Source organism: Dipodomys spectabilis, unplaced genomic scaffold, assembly GCF_019054845.1.
Source record: "Dipodomys spectabilis isolate Male_0828 unplaced genomic scaffold, ASM1905484v1 ptg000032l, whole genome shotgun sequence".
NCBI lineage: Eukaryota > Metazoa > Chordata > Mammalia > Rodentia > Heteromyidae > Dipodomys > Dipodomys spectabilis.
The window spans coordinates 20,173,250-20,189,904 of record NW_024870709.1 but is presented as its reverse complement, the minus strand read 5'-3'; positions in this window follow the sequence as shown (position 1 = coordinate 20,189,904).

Sequence of the window (16,655 nt, the reverse complement as noted above, 5' to 3'; positions counted from 1 at the left end):
CTGGTGGCTCATGCCTGTAATCCTAGCTACTCAGGAGGCTGAGATCTGAAGATCACGGTTCAAAGCCATCCCAGGCAGGAAAGTCCATGAGACTCTTATTTCCAATTAACCACCAGAAAATTGGAAGTGGTGCTGTGGCTCATGTGGTAGAGTGCTTGCCTTGAGCTGAAGAGCTCAGGGACAGCTCCCAGACTGAGTTCAAGCCCCACAAAAGACCAAAAAAAAAGTTACAGAATCGAAGAGCTAGTCATGGTAACTCACACTTGTAATTTAAGCTATTCAGGAGGAAGGGATTAGTAAAATCTTGGTTTGAGGCCAGCCTGGGTAAGAAGTTATCAAGACTTCATCTCAATATATATATAGACATAGGTAGGAGGGGTGTGTCTGAGGCAGGCCCTTCGTAAAAGCACAAGCCATATTTGAAAAGCTGAAACAAGAACACAGGATAACCCATTGCAATAATGATACCTACAGAACAGTATATTGCAAACGAGCTTTATATGTTCAGGGGGTTGGGGGTTGGGAGGAGTGTGGGAGATGGTGGAGGGAAGGGATAGTGGGACAACAACAAGGGAAGGGGTACCAATCATCGACAAGTAATGTACTCATTGCCTTACTCATGGAACTGTAACCCCTCTGTGCAGCATCTTTACAATAGAATAAAATAAAAAAAAAAAGGGTAAAAGAGGTGGACATATAACATGGTAAAATGACTGCTTAGAAAGTGTGGGGCCCTGAATACAAACCCTTGAATTGAACCTTCTGCCCCACAAGTTATAGAATAGGGAAGACAAACTATGCAAACATTTAACATGACATAATATTTTGGCTCATCCCAATTGGGTTCTGTCCATGTTTGAGTGCTTTTGTTTCTAGAATGTGAAGAGGTAGAACATCATTATGAAAGGTATAGTAAAGGTCACGCTGTAGTGGCAAGGCCATAGAGAAAACACATCCTTGACTTTCTCAACTTCTTCCTTCTTCTTGTCCCTCCTTTCTGTTCCATCAGAGCCTCCCATAGTCAGGATGGGTCTCTGTCTCTCTTTAGTTAATCATCTCTTAAAATGTCCTCACAGAAATATGCCTTATGAATCTCACAGATATTTCTTAGTGTAATCAAATGATCAGTCAAGATTAACCATTATGAGATCCCACATTTATGATCTAATGTAATCTTAATGATCTTTCATGACCTATTTTAATTGCGCTATTTTGAAATTTAGGACTTCAACAAACACATCTTTGGGTGACACAATTTAGTTTATAAAATTCCACCCTTTGGTTGCTAGAACCCATTTACCCTGTAAAAAAAATGAATATTAACTAATTCATTTTATGTAGGTAACCAAACAATGCTTTTGCATGTTGATGAGTACAGTCAAAAAAACTATAGCTAATAAAAATAGACTGTGAAAAGATTTGTTATTATAGTAGGTAAGGAGAGCAATGAAGTTATTTCCAAAGCAATGCTCTCACTGGAAAAGGGAAACCTAAGGCCTCTGTTTGAGGGGCCTAAAGATACTTACATAGAAATGCACCTCAGATTGTAGACATATTCCTGAGATGACCCAGTTTAAGGTCATAAGATGGCAAAGCATGCTTAGTTTGTCAAGGTGGTAAAGCACATGTTCAAAAGTTTAAAATGGTAAGAAGGAATGTCGCTAGGCATGCTCAGTCTGCATGGTAAAGCTTTACCTAGATTGAAAGGAAAGGATACTTTCAAAGTACATTGATAAAGGAGTTTGCCTCTAAAGGAGCTTGTCTCTCTCAAGGGCTAAAGTGTTTGTTTGACCTCCACAGGGCTACAAAATATTATTTCTGAGTGTCACGGTAATTTTGAAAGAGACTAGCATTTGAATTAGTAGACTGAATAAAGAAGACTCCCCTCATCAGGGGGATGAGCATCACTAAATACTCTAATGGCTCACACAGAACAAAATGGTACAGGAAAGGTAAACTTCCTGTCTTCTTGAGATGGGACATTGATGTTCTCTTGTCATTTGATATCAGAACCACAGATGGATCCTCAAACTGTGGTCTTAGACCAGTTTCTTAGCGTTTAGTTTTGGAGTGGGAGATATACAATCTGCTTTTTGGGTTCTCAGGATTTTGGCTCTGGACTAAATTATACCACAAGCTTTCTTGATTCTCCAGCAGGAAAATGGTATATGCTGGGTTTATTTGAGCCTGACAATTGCATGAGCCAATTCTCACATTAAATTTCTTCTTATTTTATCTCCATGTATACTACTGATTATGATTCTCTGGAGACCTCTGATTAATCCCACAGTCCCTATGACATTAACCTATTTTAGCATAAATTCCAAGTTGAAAGTCTCATTTAAATATCATTGAAATCATGTATAAGTGTGATTCAGGATGTATGTCATCCAGAAGCAAACTTCTGTTAGGTCTGAACCTATGAAAACAAATTATGCACTTTCAAATATAAAATGGGGACATCATATGACAGACATTTTTGTTCCACAGAGGACAGGTCAGAAAGATCATAGGAGTGAATAGTTCTCAAGACAGTTGAAAGCTAACAAGGCAGGGCTCATAGATAATTCTTTTTTGGCTTAACATCCTATCTATTGGGACTGGGTGGGGGGGGGGTGGGCAGTGTCACCTGGACAGCTTTAGGCAGCATCGTTGGCCCCTGTGTTCCAGAGTGGAGCACATAATAATGACACTCTCTTCCTGTCTCCTAGTACATAAGAGGAAACAACTTTACTCTAGTCTTGTGATGGAAGTGACACCCTCAGATGATCTCCAAATTGTCTTCAAGGTTACACTTACCTTGTCTTCAAGATAGGCCACAATTGAAGGTTGGATCACTTTATAGACCCATCCTGTCATATCGTAGAAGTCTGGTGACTTTCCTTTTAATTCATCTTGTTTTCACTAATCATTTAGTGTCAAGTGCCAGAATTTCTTCTGGTTTAATACTATTTTGAAATACTGACATCAGCTGAGTTGACTTACTAAATCTATGAGCAATCTCTTCATGAACTCATTTTTCCAGCTACATTTAAATTTTTTTTCTTTTTAGTGTTTAAAAGTTTAATTACTATGAGTAGGAAGGGGAAGAAGATTTACTCTGACACTTCCATACATGCAATATAGTATTTTAAGGGGTGACTACTTTCCAAAGACAAGTACTGTGAAAGGCAGACAAAACCAAGCAGGAGTTCTATTACCATCTGTGGCCAAGTTTCCAAAGTTACAAAATTTTGCCATCTAAAATTTTATTTACAAAGTCCCATCTACTTTCAAATGTAGGTACAACAGACTTTTTCTCTTGGTTGGAAGACTAGGGATCTCAAAATACTGCTAAGAGAGCCAGAAACATAGTGGATATTCTTTTTTTTATTTTTTATTTTTATTATGAAAATACCGTCAGGGCTGGGAAGGTGCCTCAGTGGTAGGGCGCTTGCCTTACATGCATGAGACCCTGGGTTTGATTCCTCAGAACCACATAAGCAAAAAGAAAAAAGGCAGAAGTGGCGCTGTGGCTCAAGTGGTAGAGTGCTAGCCTTGAGCTGAAGAGCTGAGGGACAGCACCCAGGCCCAGAGTTCAAGCCCCACAACCGGACCCTCCCCCCCCCCCCCCCAAAAAAAAAAAAAAAAAGAAAATACCGTACAGAGGAGTTACAATTACATGGGCAAGGTAATGAGTACATTTCTTATCAAGCATTGTAGCCTCCTCCTTTGTTTCCCCTTCCTCTCCCCCCCCTCCCGCCCCCCATCTCGCCCCGCCCCCAAAGTTGTAAAGTTTGTTTTTTGGCATAATGACTTGTACGTCTCATTGTTGCAATGGGTCCACCTGTATCCCTATTTAAATGATTTGTTTTTTCCCTTCTCCTCCACATCAAATACAGTGAAAACAGGGGTTATATCGTGGGGGAGGGACATACTAAGCAACAAAGAAATCATCTTATAAATATGTTAGAAACAATTGCATGAAAGAAAAAACATTTAGCTACCAGCACCACTATGTTTATTGCAGCATTATTTATCATAGCTAGATAGGGAACCAACCCAGATGCCCCTCAGTAGATGAATGGATCAAGAAAATGTGGTATATATACACATTGAAATTCTATGCCTCCATCAGAAAGAATGGCATTGCCCCATTTGTTAGGAAATGGAAAGACTTGAAAAAAATTATATTAAGTGAAGATATTCTTTTGAAAATATAATTGGCCATATTAAATATGGTTAACAAGTCTGAGGATTATAAATTACTATTCTTTCTTTGGTTTACCACTAATCATATCTTGTATGCTATGATTATATCTTGATACAGTCTTGTATCATAACTTTTTTTTTCTTTTACTTCAGAATCACTGAAAAACAATGGCAGAAGCTAGCAAGAGTTTATGCAGAGCTCAGTAATTTGCAGTGTCACTGGATGCCATTTACATTTATAGTTAATCTAATATTCCTACTTATGAAGAGAGGCAAGAGATTTAGAAGATAGCCATTAGACTTCTAACTCAGTAGATGGCTCTCTATAATCAACTGGATGAAATCAAAATAGACTCTGTTTTGGAAAATATTTTGAAACACACACACACTCACAAGCTAAAGTACCCAAAGTATTCTAGAGGTAAGTGATATAGACTGGTACAAAGCTGTAAATCATTGTAACTGTTTAAAGTTACTATCTAAAGTATTTAAGAAATTGCCAAGGGGTTGGGAAGGTGGCTCAGTGGTAGAGCGCTTGCCTTGCATGCCTGAGGCCCTGGGATCAATTCCTCAGCACCACGTAAGCAAAAAGAAAAAAAGCTGGAAGTTGTGCTGTGCTTCAAGAGGTAGAGTGCTAGCCTTGAGCTGAAGCACTGAGGGACAGCGCCCAGGCCCAGAGTTCAGGCCTCACAACCGGACCCAAAAAAAAAGAAAAAAAAGAAAAAGAAATTGCCAAACCATTTAATAAACTAATATTTTAGTTTTGCTTGACTTTGAGCACCCATTATCTCTATCTATCTATCTATCTATCTATCTATCTATCTATCTATCTATCTATCTATCTATCTATCTATCTATCTATCTATCTATCTATCTATCTATGCTGGTCCTGAGGTTTAAACTCATGGCCTGGGTATTGTCCCTGAGGCCTATTTGCTCAAGGCTAGCACTCTACCACTGTATCCACATTTCCACTTACGGCTTATTTTTGGGAGAAGATAATTTTTTGGCAGGTAGTTTATTGGTGATAAAGGGGCTCATGAAATTTTCTGCTCAGGCTGGCTTTGAGCAACCACACTCAGATCTCACACTGCTGAGTAGTTCTGATGATGGGCATGAGCCACCAGTGCTCGGCTCATTACTTCAATTAATTATCTCTGTATACTTTCATAGCTTTTTTTTTCATTCCTTATAGTTGTATCTCATATTAAGAATTATTTAGTAGAGAACTTTGTTAGAGATATTAACAAAGAAAATCCAAAATTTAACAATAAATCTATTTTTTTAAATCCTTTCATGTATTTTTCTTACCATAATCTCTTATAAATCCCATTTTCTTTCTCACTTTTCTCTGACTGACATAACATAACCTAGGAAGACATTCTTCTGTGGCTCCCTGATCTTGAGAAGTTTTCAGGTGAAATGGTAGTTATCAGGAGGTTGGTGTTTTTAGAGATATATAAGTTGAGATTTTTGGGTCCCCCACAGAAGCTTCCTATGGGCTTGTCTTCACTTTTGCAACAGGCAAACATGAGAAGCAATGTTGTGTTGAGCCAAATAATTCTGATGGGCATTACATTTTCAGTTTATTCAGAATATTGGATTTTTTCAGTAAGAAATAGGAATATGAAATGAAAAATGATCTGTGAGTAAAATATAGAAATATGGAATACAATCTCATACAGTTTCATATGAAATGTTCAAGTTTTAACAACACAAATATATATTTTCAAATATATTCATGTTTTTGTGATATGCAATATTTTACCTTAGGCAAGTTTTTAGTGAGGAAGGAAAAAAAATGAAACAAGAAAAATGAGTGCATTGTTTTAAAGGAAAAGCAGCCTGACAGTTTTAGAACAGGTGAAATAAATAAACTCCATTATTAAAACAGAACAATATAATAACATTGACATATGAGATTTTTGTTCAGAATCTACAAAATCCCATTATTACTCAATAGAGGTGATGTATATATTACTTCCAATGATAGAATGTCATATACACTAAATTATGGGGTACTTTAAGGAGAAAACTGTCATATGCCACCTGGATTTAGGAGAATAATTTGTTCATCACTGAATTTCTTTCAGATTACAAAGATAAATAAATTGATAAATAGATAACAATGAACCTTACAAAGAAAGTTCATATTTTAATTGGGAACAGCTCTGCTCTTAGAAAATTTGTAAACCAAAGAATACAAGTCGCGTCTAGTTTATTTTATTGCAATTATGTCATGAGTAGACATTTTCCACACCATCCCTTAAGAAATAAACAGTAAGGTAGGTTACTTTTTATACTATTTATTTTCCCAATATGAAACTAATTCATGAGCTCATTCTTTGAACAGCTGTCCCTGTTGTTCAGGATTTTTTCTAGGCAGATTAGGGTCAATAGATGGAAAATATAGCTTTAAAAAATCTAATAATAATAATAAACTCACAAAGCATGTCTGAGGGATTAAGTAAAAACAATAAATAAGTCATCTTACAAGAGCTCAGTGATCTTGAACTTCCTTTTTCACTTTCCACATGGAGGTTGTATTGGTTAGTGTCAGTGGGAAATCTTACCCCCAAATGGAAAAATATTAGCAATGAGTCAACCTCAAAGGGTTCATGATGAGTTTGAATAAGTATTCCGAGTTCAGAAGTCTATTGGGATCTTAGTTAAACTCCACGATCAACTAGAGCAGACCCAAAACTTTCACCTGGCTTGTGTCCAGTAGTGCCTCAGCATCTTCTGCCTCTATCAGGATGTTAATTTCTCAGTTCCCAATGTCCCTTAAGTTGAATCTTTTCCATTCATGCTCAGTGGGTGTTCCTTCTCCACAGACTTAGTGAAGTTGAAGGTAAATTTAAATATATACGGTATGTGGTGGTAGAAAAAATGCACACGTCTACTGTAACAGAGGCAAAATACATTGCTTTAGAACTCTAATTCTAAGTGAATTTAAGGAAAAAATTAAAGGAAGAATATACTAAAACTTTTTAGAGTGCTGTATAATAATGCATGGCATTTAGTAATGATGGTGTTAAATTATCTAATTATGTACACTGTCATTTTATGAATTTCTTTTAATTTCATAAATAAAAGCTATTGGGTTTTTGTTTGCTTTGCCAAGCAAAAGTCTTTCATTCCTTATTTTATCAGAAAATGCTATATAATGTATTCCAAAGAATTAAAAATTAACATATCTAAGACTAATACTAATACTAACACTAATCTCATAAACTATTCTATAATAGCCAAGCATTCCAAACAGCTTCAAATAATGCTTGGCTTGTAGATAGTTTTTTTTTTTTTTTTTCCCCTTGTGGGACAGAGTAAATAATTCTCTAACCTTGACAATGCTAAATTCCATACGAGTAGGTTCTGAATTGAGCCGAGAAGCTCTTTTTTTGCATTGTAAATAACATACTTGATTCTCATATTGCTAGATGATGAAAGTAATTAAAATAAAAGACTCTTACAATAACCAAAGGAAAAGTGAGTGTTCTTGTTGAAATCTGAAAACGGTGAAGGCTGTGCATTCACAGAATCTTTCTGGCTCTGGGCAAGCCAGGGTTATGTTCTGTACAGAACTTTCAGTGATTTTTTAAGTTGACATTATGGAAAGTAAATGGCTTTACTCAATAATTGACATGAAAATCATCTCAAAACACCCTCATAGAATGTTCTATCAAAAAGCTTGGCCTAGCCAAACTGACATGTCCGAATTTATTAAACTATGCTTCTGATTCTTTTAGAAGATTAAAAATCTTAAAATTAAAGTTATCAAAATGCTTAAATGCTTTCCTTATGGACACTTGTATCTACTGAAAGGATTCCATTGTTTCATTAGCTGTATAAGAAATTAAAACAAATTCTGAGAAGAGACAAGAGTTGTTATTATCATTATTCTCAATCCTAGTCAATGACACACAAATCTCTTTATAGCATTACACAGAGAACAGGAAGAAAGACAAGAAAAAAAAGTAAAGGCTTTGATGTGTAAAGTAGGAAAAACAGATGTGAGAGGTTCCGTGGTTTATGTTTCTGCTATATTTTTTGTTGCATCTGTGAAGGAAAATTTCCAATCTCACAGAAGCTCTCAAGAGACTTCTAAAAAAAATATTACAAGTCTAACTTAATTACTTCATTCAATAATATTTTATACGGACACCTTTACACAGGATTTGAAATATCGCATGGTCTCATGTCTTGTAGTGTTGAGGCAAATTTTGTTTTAATTATCTGAATACTCTTTTCAGTAATCATGAGATTAACCTACTTAGAATTCCTAGAGGAAAGATAAGAGTACTGAATCTCCGACAGATTCTGTTGTAGGAAAAAAAATGGGAAAATCTTAGTATTTCTCATGGTAATAACTGATATATAGAGTGAATCATTAAAATATTACATCCAAACCAACAAGCACCACAAATTAGAATTGTCTGTGTTCACTGAAGTAGTGTCACTTGTGAGATCAAAGTGTCTTTCGGGGCAAATATGGGAAGCTAAAGAAAAGTAGCTCCCAGAGTTTTCTTAATACCACTTTTTGCAAAGTCTAACAGAGTGAGCTGAGTAAAGCTTACATATGGTTTGGGATTTCTAGACCCAACATAAAAAATAGTGTAGAAGATTGAGTTTGAAGTTGACTATCACTGATATCTGAACAATATGATTAACAATTTTAATTTTCTCCCAGGAGAAATTATGTCCTGTAGGATATTGAAGCAACTGTACATATCTTAAAACACTAGATCTGTTTCTGTCTCCATTTCACATTTACTACACTTTCCTGAAGATGGGAGGAGAGAAGGCTTGGGATAGAGTAGATACAAATGAAAAGAAATTACATTATAAACAGAGGAAATAGAGACTTTGAGAACTGGGACCTGTGGATTTTTGATGGCCATAATTGCCTTAATCTTTAACATATTATTTCATTGCTTATCAAATATTCCTCTCAAAGGGTACTATGTGTTTGATAGTGATTCTTTTACAAAAATCTTCTCCATTTTAAAAAAGACACTATCTTTTACCCTAAAATCTATTTCATAGTTTATGTATTTCACATTTCATCAAATTATATTTTATCTAAATGTGATCAATATTGAAAATATGCATTTCATCAACAATTTTATATATGTATGTGAAAAGATTCCCTCTAAGGTAAAAAGATTAATTTTCATAAGAACTTTCAATATTTGGTGTTAAAACTCAAGCTTTGCTTCATATTATTTCTTGTATTTTCAAGGTATTGTTATTGTATTTGCAATTAGGTAATAAACTTGATACAAATTATGTTTTCATTATGAACTCCCAAATCTTAGCAAACTAATTGCTATATTGTTTTTGCTTCACAAACCCAAGTTGCAACATTACTTCAACAAAACTTCCTTATTGTGTTGGTTCTTCAACATATATATTGTTATTGATAAAGACTCTGTTTCAAACTCTATTAATAACTTCCTTTTCAAAAGGGCACACAGCATTCAACATTTGAAAAAAAGAATATAGGAGAAAGTGAAATAATAAATTCCATTTTTATTGATTTTCTATAATCTTTTCAATGAACATTTTAATGTTGGAAATTAGTTATCTGTGAGATGAAGAAGATGGAAAAACAAATTATGTCTGGTATTAGCAAGAAGATGCACTAGAACATGAGTGGTAATATCTTTCAGAGTTATCCCATAGTGACAAATGAATAACTGTGGCCTACATCACTATTATTATTAGTGCCAAAAGCAACATTCCTGTTAAAGTAGAAAGGTAGACTATGTAAGCTTAACCTTCCCATAGACTTTCCCTCAATCTGGCAAAATTCAGGTCAATCATTCTGAGCTGTTTCTGAGATTGGACTCACAGAATAGTCATTGTTGGGGCCAAATCCAAACCAGTCTTATCCTTCAGTAAGTGTGCTGACCTGAATAAATTCAATCAGAAGCTTTATTTAGGCCTAACTGATAAAGTCTCTTAAAAAGTAAAAAAAAAAAAAATCTCTTTTATTACATCTACTCTCACACTTACTTGGTCCATCAGAGGAAAATGAATTGTCAGAATTGATCATGATCCTGATACCACATATTTAGAATCAGCTTATTCAGGTAAGAGTTAAGGCATGTCACAGGACAAACTGTAAAAGAAATTGCAGTCATTGCTCTGCAAAACCTTGGAAGGAATGAAGAATTGCAGTCTTTGGTGCTGTCAGACTGACACCATTCATCATCCTTGAATTGGCTTTGGCTTTAAAATAAATAAAATAAACCAGTCTCTTTCAGACTGCCATAATAAAAGCACTCCCTACTGTAGCTCACCTTAGTTTTGGAATTGATAGAAGAAAAAAAAAGATTTTGAGTCCTTAAAACTCCCAAGATCTCAACTCACCTTTGAGTCAAGCAATCACAAGGAATTACTGGGGTGGGTATTGATTGCACAAACTGGGACTGTTTGCTATTTGATTTTTCAATTTTCAAGCAATAAGGTGAAATTCTTCCCCAAAACATGCTCTGGTTTCTGGAAGCTAGAGTATATGTGATTTGCGTATATTTGAAGAGAATAATTTACACTGGAATGAATAAATAATAGCCAGTGGACAATTAGGACATCTGACTGTCCAAACAGGAATATAATACTTGGATTAAAAAATGAACCATATTGCAACATCTTCCATGTTGTTTTTGTTATGAGGAATGATAAAAACAATACTAATTCACAGTCACCTACCCACTCAGGGTTTTAAAGTTGCATTCATCGACAGCAGCCTACCATCAGTTTACCACAGAAGTATAGTTTGTGTAATAGACAACTATCTCCTCTCTCATCTTGATTGGAAATCCTGATAGCAGATGACTGACCAGGCACCTCAAAGTGACTCTGAGCCCGTTTACAATGTGACTCTTTTTGAGACAATAATAGGCAAGTAGACAGTGCATTTTTAGAGAACTACAACTCAGTGTGCTTGGTGTGAGAGAGCAAATGTCTGTTCTTTAATTTGGAGAGGGAAACCTCCCAGCTGTTACCAATTAAGCCTTGCTAGCTCCTTCCGGTAGATATATATGCAGTGAGTTCATTTGCAGACATTTCTCCTTTTGTTCACATTAAGTATTAACTGAACCAGTGACTCTGATTTAACCTCAGGGAAGATGAGCATTGGGTGCCATTCTTGACTTTCCTCTTCCATAGAGTGACTTTCATAAGTTAGGAATCAGTCAGAATATTTAGAAATCAAGACTTACATCTTAATTAATATTTTTCTACTTGAAGGATGGAAAATACTTGAAAAGCAGTGCTAGCCACTCTTAGCTGTACAGTTGTTTAAACCTTTAACCCTAACTACTTAGAAGGTAAAGATGGAGTATTGCAGCATACACATGAAAGTTTGTGTGACTCCATCTCAACCAATGGCTGAGTGCAATGGTATTCTCCTGTTAACCTTACTAGCAAAGGACAATACAGAAGTAGGAGGATTGAAGCCCAGGACAGCTCCCAATTAAAGCAAGACTTTATCCCTAAAATAACTAATACAAGAGAGGGATGGATGTGTCTCTCAAGTGGTAGAGCTTTGGCTTAACAAATATGAGGCCCTGTATGCAATTTCCAGTAACACCTATACAAACAACTTTCTCTATTTCAATACTTGGCTAAATAAATAAAAATAAACGTTTGTATAGCTCAAAGGAAAGTGCAAAGACCAGTAATGAGGAAGTGCTTACTCTGGTCCTTTCTGCATACATGACCTGTGGGATCTAAAAATCAGTCATTTGCATCACAGTTTGCTTATCTGAAAAACAAGACCAATGGACTGAAATCCTGTCTAGCATTAAAAATCTGTGAGCTAAGGTTCCACATGGAGCTATTTTAGATTTTAGTATCCTAAAGGGACCACAATAAATTTAGTTTCCTTATGTAGTACTCTTAGTATAGGCATTTGTGAGTAATGGAATTTTACAATACTCTGGACCCATCTTTACACAGTCTGTTTTAACAAACACCTGTTGGCTTTCAGAAATATATTCTTTTTTTTTTTTCCTTATGTGGTGCTGAGGAATTGAACCCAGGGCCTCAGGCATGCAAGGCAAGAGCTCTACCACTGAGCCACCTTCCCAGCCCCAGAAATATATTCTGGTCTTACTACTAAGAACTAACTATTTGACTTTTAAGGAAAACATGAGAATTTATTATATTGGTGAAGGTATTAATGAAATTCATTATGATTTATGAATTCAGAATGTCAACCTATTACTAACCAGCTATGAGGTGAATAAAATGTCATATTCTGCACATTCCATAAGGTATGCAATGAAAAATGTAATGTATGAAAAATGAATTCTATCTGACAGATAGCAATGGGAACCAATTTTGGGAGAGACATGTAAGTTAAAATCTTGATTTGAGGATATTTTCTTCCCTAGATTTTCCAAAGATTCTATAAATAAAATCACATATATAAGACGAAGCCACATAGTAAAAGAAAACAAAGAACTGAGAATCTGGGATGAAAATGGCAAGGAAAGGGATGACAGAACACCTTAACTATCATTCTATTAGTCATTGATGGTTAAATGAATTTTCTTAGAACTTAAAATGGCTTAAAGTAGAATGCATTTATTGTCTCAGAGATTTTGTGGGTCCTGTACTTTGTAATAGCTTATTTTTTTATTTGTGGGATCTGGGGCTTGAACTCTGAGACTGGGCACTGTCCCTCAGCTCCTCAGCTCAAAGCAAGAGCTCTACTACTTGAGCCACAGCATCACTTCTGGTTTTCTGGTGGTTAATTGGAAATAAGAGACTCAAGGACTTTCCTGCCCAGGCTGGCTTTCAACTTCGATCCTCAGATCTCCTGATTAGCTAGGATTACAGTCATGAGCCACCGGCGCCCTGCTGTGATCACTTATTTGTTTATACAATAACCAAGACTTGGGCAACTGTTTGCATCTCACTTGAAGGCTTGGCTGGGGACTGATCCACCTTGAAAATGAATGTTTGTAGGAAGCAGTCAGTTCTTTCAGGACTCTTGGACCAAGAGTTTCATTTCTTTGTTGGCTGTTGGCTTAAAGCTAGAGTTTGGAATGTGTGACAATTTCTGCTTTCTGGTTATTTATTTTGTTGCTGCTGTTGTTTGTCTTTGCTGTTGTTTAGTTGAACGCAGTGGCTGACAGAAGGGGTCTACCACAATCTACCGCAAAGATGAATGTTACAAGATTTCTCACCTAATGCTGTGGCTTGAGTATTTTTTCCCTGAAACCCGTGCTTTGAGGTACTCACCTCCTAGGTATTAGAAGGTTGAGACTTTGGTCAGAGCAAGACAGCTCTGAGCAAGACAGGAGAGATTTGGGAGATCTTTAACCCTTTCTACCTCATGATGGTATTGATCAGACTTCTATGAGAGGCTGTCCTTTAGCAGACTGAATCTGTTGGTACATTGATTTTGCAATTCCCATCCCCTAGAGCTAAGTAAAACAAATGTTTGTTGTTTATAAGTCACTGGTGTTTGCTGTTATTTTGTTATTTTGTAATATCAGCCTGAATAGACGAGGATACCTAATAATGGAAATGACATTATATCACCTCTCCATGTATTCTTGATTAGGAGCATTTTACCAAGTGTAGCTCACCTTCAAGAGACAAGATTATAGAAGAATGTGAATTAGAGATTTCGGGGTTATTTCACAAAACCACTGCCCAATATGTCAAAATACTTCTTGCTATATTTTCCATTAAAGGCACCAAGGAAACTTTTCATATACTTGAACCTTGATGTCAAGCTCATCTAGTCTCCAAATTCCTGAAATCAGAGATATGCCTTGCCTGAGTCTTCTTGGATGTCAGGCATCTCCTGGCCTCTTAGGCTGACTCCTAGAGGCCTTCCACTTGCACCTCCGCCAGAGCCTTCAGCTACTTTGCTTTTAGTCCTTCTCACAGTACTCCATCATCGCCTTAGCTTTGCTACTTCACTGGGAAGAAGAGTTCTCCATGGAATTCTGTCTTCCAATCATTCCTAGTCATCCAGAAAACTAATAATAATGAAATTCTGGTTTCATAATACTTGATACACAAGAAGCCTTAATTTAGAGGTGGTGAGGAAGCTTGCAGATACACACTAAAATGAGCACAAGAGAATATTACCAGGAGAAAATCTTCTTTCAGATCATGTGTGTGTGTGTGTGTGTGTGTGTGTGTGTGTGTGTGTGTGTGTGTGTGTGTATGCTGGTCCTGGGGCTTGAACTAAATGCCTGGGCACTGTCCCTGAGCTTCTGCTCAAGTTTAGTGTTCTACCACTTGAGACTTGAGTCACACTCCTGACAGTTTAATTGGAGACACGAGTCTCTTGTAGACTTTTCCTGCCCAGGCTGGCTTTGACTTTGTAATCTCAGATCTCATCTTCCTGAGTATGTAGGATTATAGTTACGAGCCACTGGTGCCCAGCTAGTTTTCTAAATTTAACACCAAAGTTCACATGTAAGTTCACAGAAAACAATGCTGTTATCTGTTAATAAACAATGACCTAAGTGGTGTATTTTTTTATTTGTTTTTGAGACAGTGTTTCATTCTAGCACAAACTGGTCCTGAAATCAAAATCCTCCCACCTCAGCTTCTCCAGTGCTGGGTTTACAGGACTGTAAACTGGGCTACATTTTTCATTATATTCACTTTTTTTTTTCTCCTGTTCCCGCCCTCACCCCCCCCCCCTTTTTTTTTGCTATTGAGTGCAATGACTTGAAGAAATATATCAGCAACAAAAAACTATATAGCAGAAGAAAGTGAAACATCTGGTTCCACAGTTTGTTTTTATTTTTTTATTTTTATTTTTTGTCAGTTGTGGGGCTTGAACTCTGGGCTTGAGTGCTGTCCCTCAGCTCTTCAGCTCAAGGCTGGTGCTCTACCACTTGAGCTACAGTGCCACTTCCAGTTATCCGGTGAATTGGAGGTAAGAGTTTCACGAACTTTGCTGCTGGGATTGGCTTTAAACCACGATCCTCAGATCTCAGCCTCCTGAGTAGCTAGGATTACAGTGCATGAGGTACACGTTTCACTGAAGCATTATGGTGGGGTTAAGGAAAAATTGGAACTAAGAGGACCTCACTTGTCAATCAACCAGATTTGGCACTTTGGAAAACTTAAAAAAAAAGTTGGCTAAGGATCTTTATCTGTTGAATAAAGGTGTGAGATTAGTTCAGAGTTACTGGACCTCTATTCTTCTGAGGGTGGTAGAGGATTAAAGTTCTGAAATCAGATGTCCATCACACCACTAAAGGTCATAAAACATACTCTTGTTTTACCTCCTGACTCCTCACTGTTCCCTCTCTCTTCTGCTCTAAGCCTAGATACTTCAATACACATAAAAAAATAGTTCTTTAGGAGCACATCTCTTTGGATAATTTTGAGTAAAATAAAAAACTGTGTGATAAAAAAAATAAAGCCGGGCACCAGTGGCTCACATCTGTAATCCTAGCTACTCAGAAGGCTGAGATCTGAGGGTCATGGTTCAAAGCCAGCCTGGGCAGGAAAGTTGGTGAGACTCTTATCTCCAATTAACCACCAGAAAACTGGAAGTAGTGCTGTGGCTTGAGTTGAAGAGATGAGGAACAGAGCTCAGGCCCAGAGTTCAAGCCCATGACTGACCAAAAATATAAAAAAATAAATAAATAAAAATAAAAAATAAAGAAAAAAGCACAAGGATTTAAGTTCCAAAATTACAATTAATGGGCATATACTCATATTTGTGACCATTTTTGCTGCCAGTGAATAATTTAGAATTTTTAAGTAATGATTATAATTTCAAGCTCTGTGACCCCTTTGCTCTCATTGAATATGTTGATGTGTTGGTTTATACTTTTGATTTTTTGGGGAGCCTCATAGATAAAACTTCTGAAAACTGTTACAAAAAATGAAATCATCTTGCAATTATTTCTTTTGCTCCAAGTCAAAGCCTTCAAACTTGGCAAATCATGCTTATTATTCTGTTACATATAGAAGAATCATATGAATTAGTTTTCATTTAGGTTTTCTCTGGCCTGGCTCAGAAGCAGATCTAGGCTTCTTGTCTTAGTATTTGTCTTTGTTTCTGTAATAAGTAGTTGTACAAAAGTTTCCATTCAACAAAGCAATTTATAAATATAGTACATTTTGATCAATGCTGGTTAATTTTTATAATTTTGAAAATATTGTACAGAAGGGTAACAATTACATGGACAAGGTAATGAGTGCATTTCTTTTTTTTTAATTTTTATTTATTTTTAATTGTGAAAATACTGTACAGAGGGGTTACAATTACATGGGCAAGATAATGAGTACATTTCTTATCAAGCATTGTTACCTCCTCCTTTGTTTCCCCTTACCATCCCTGTCCCCCCCCAAAGTTGTAAAGTTCATTTTTGACATAACATCTTGTACATCTCATTGTTGCAATGGGTCCACCTGTATTACTATTTAAACATTTTGTTTTTTCCCTTCCCCTCTACAAATTATGCCAA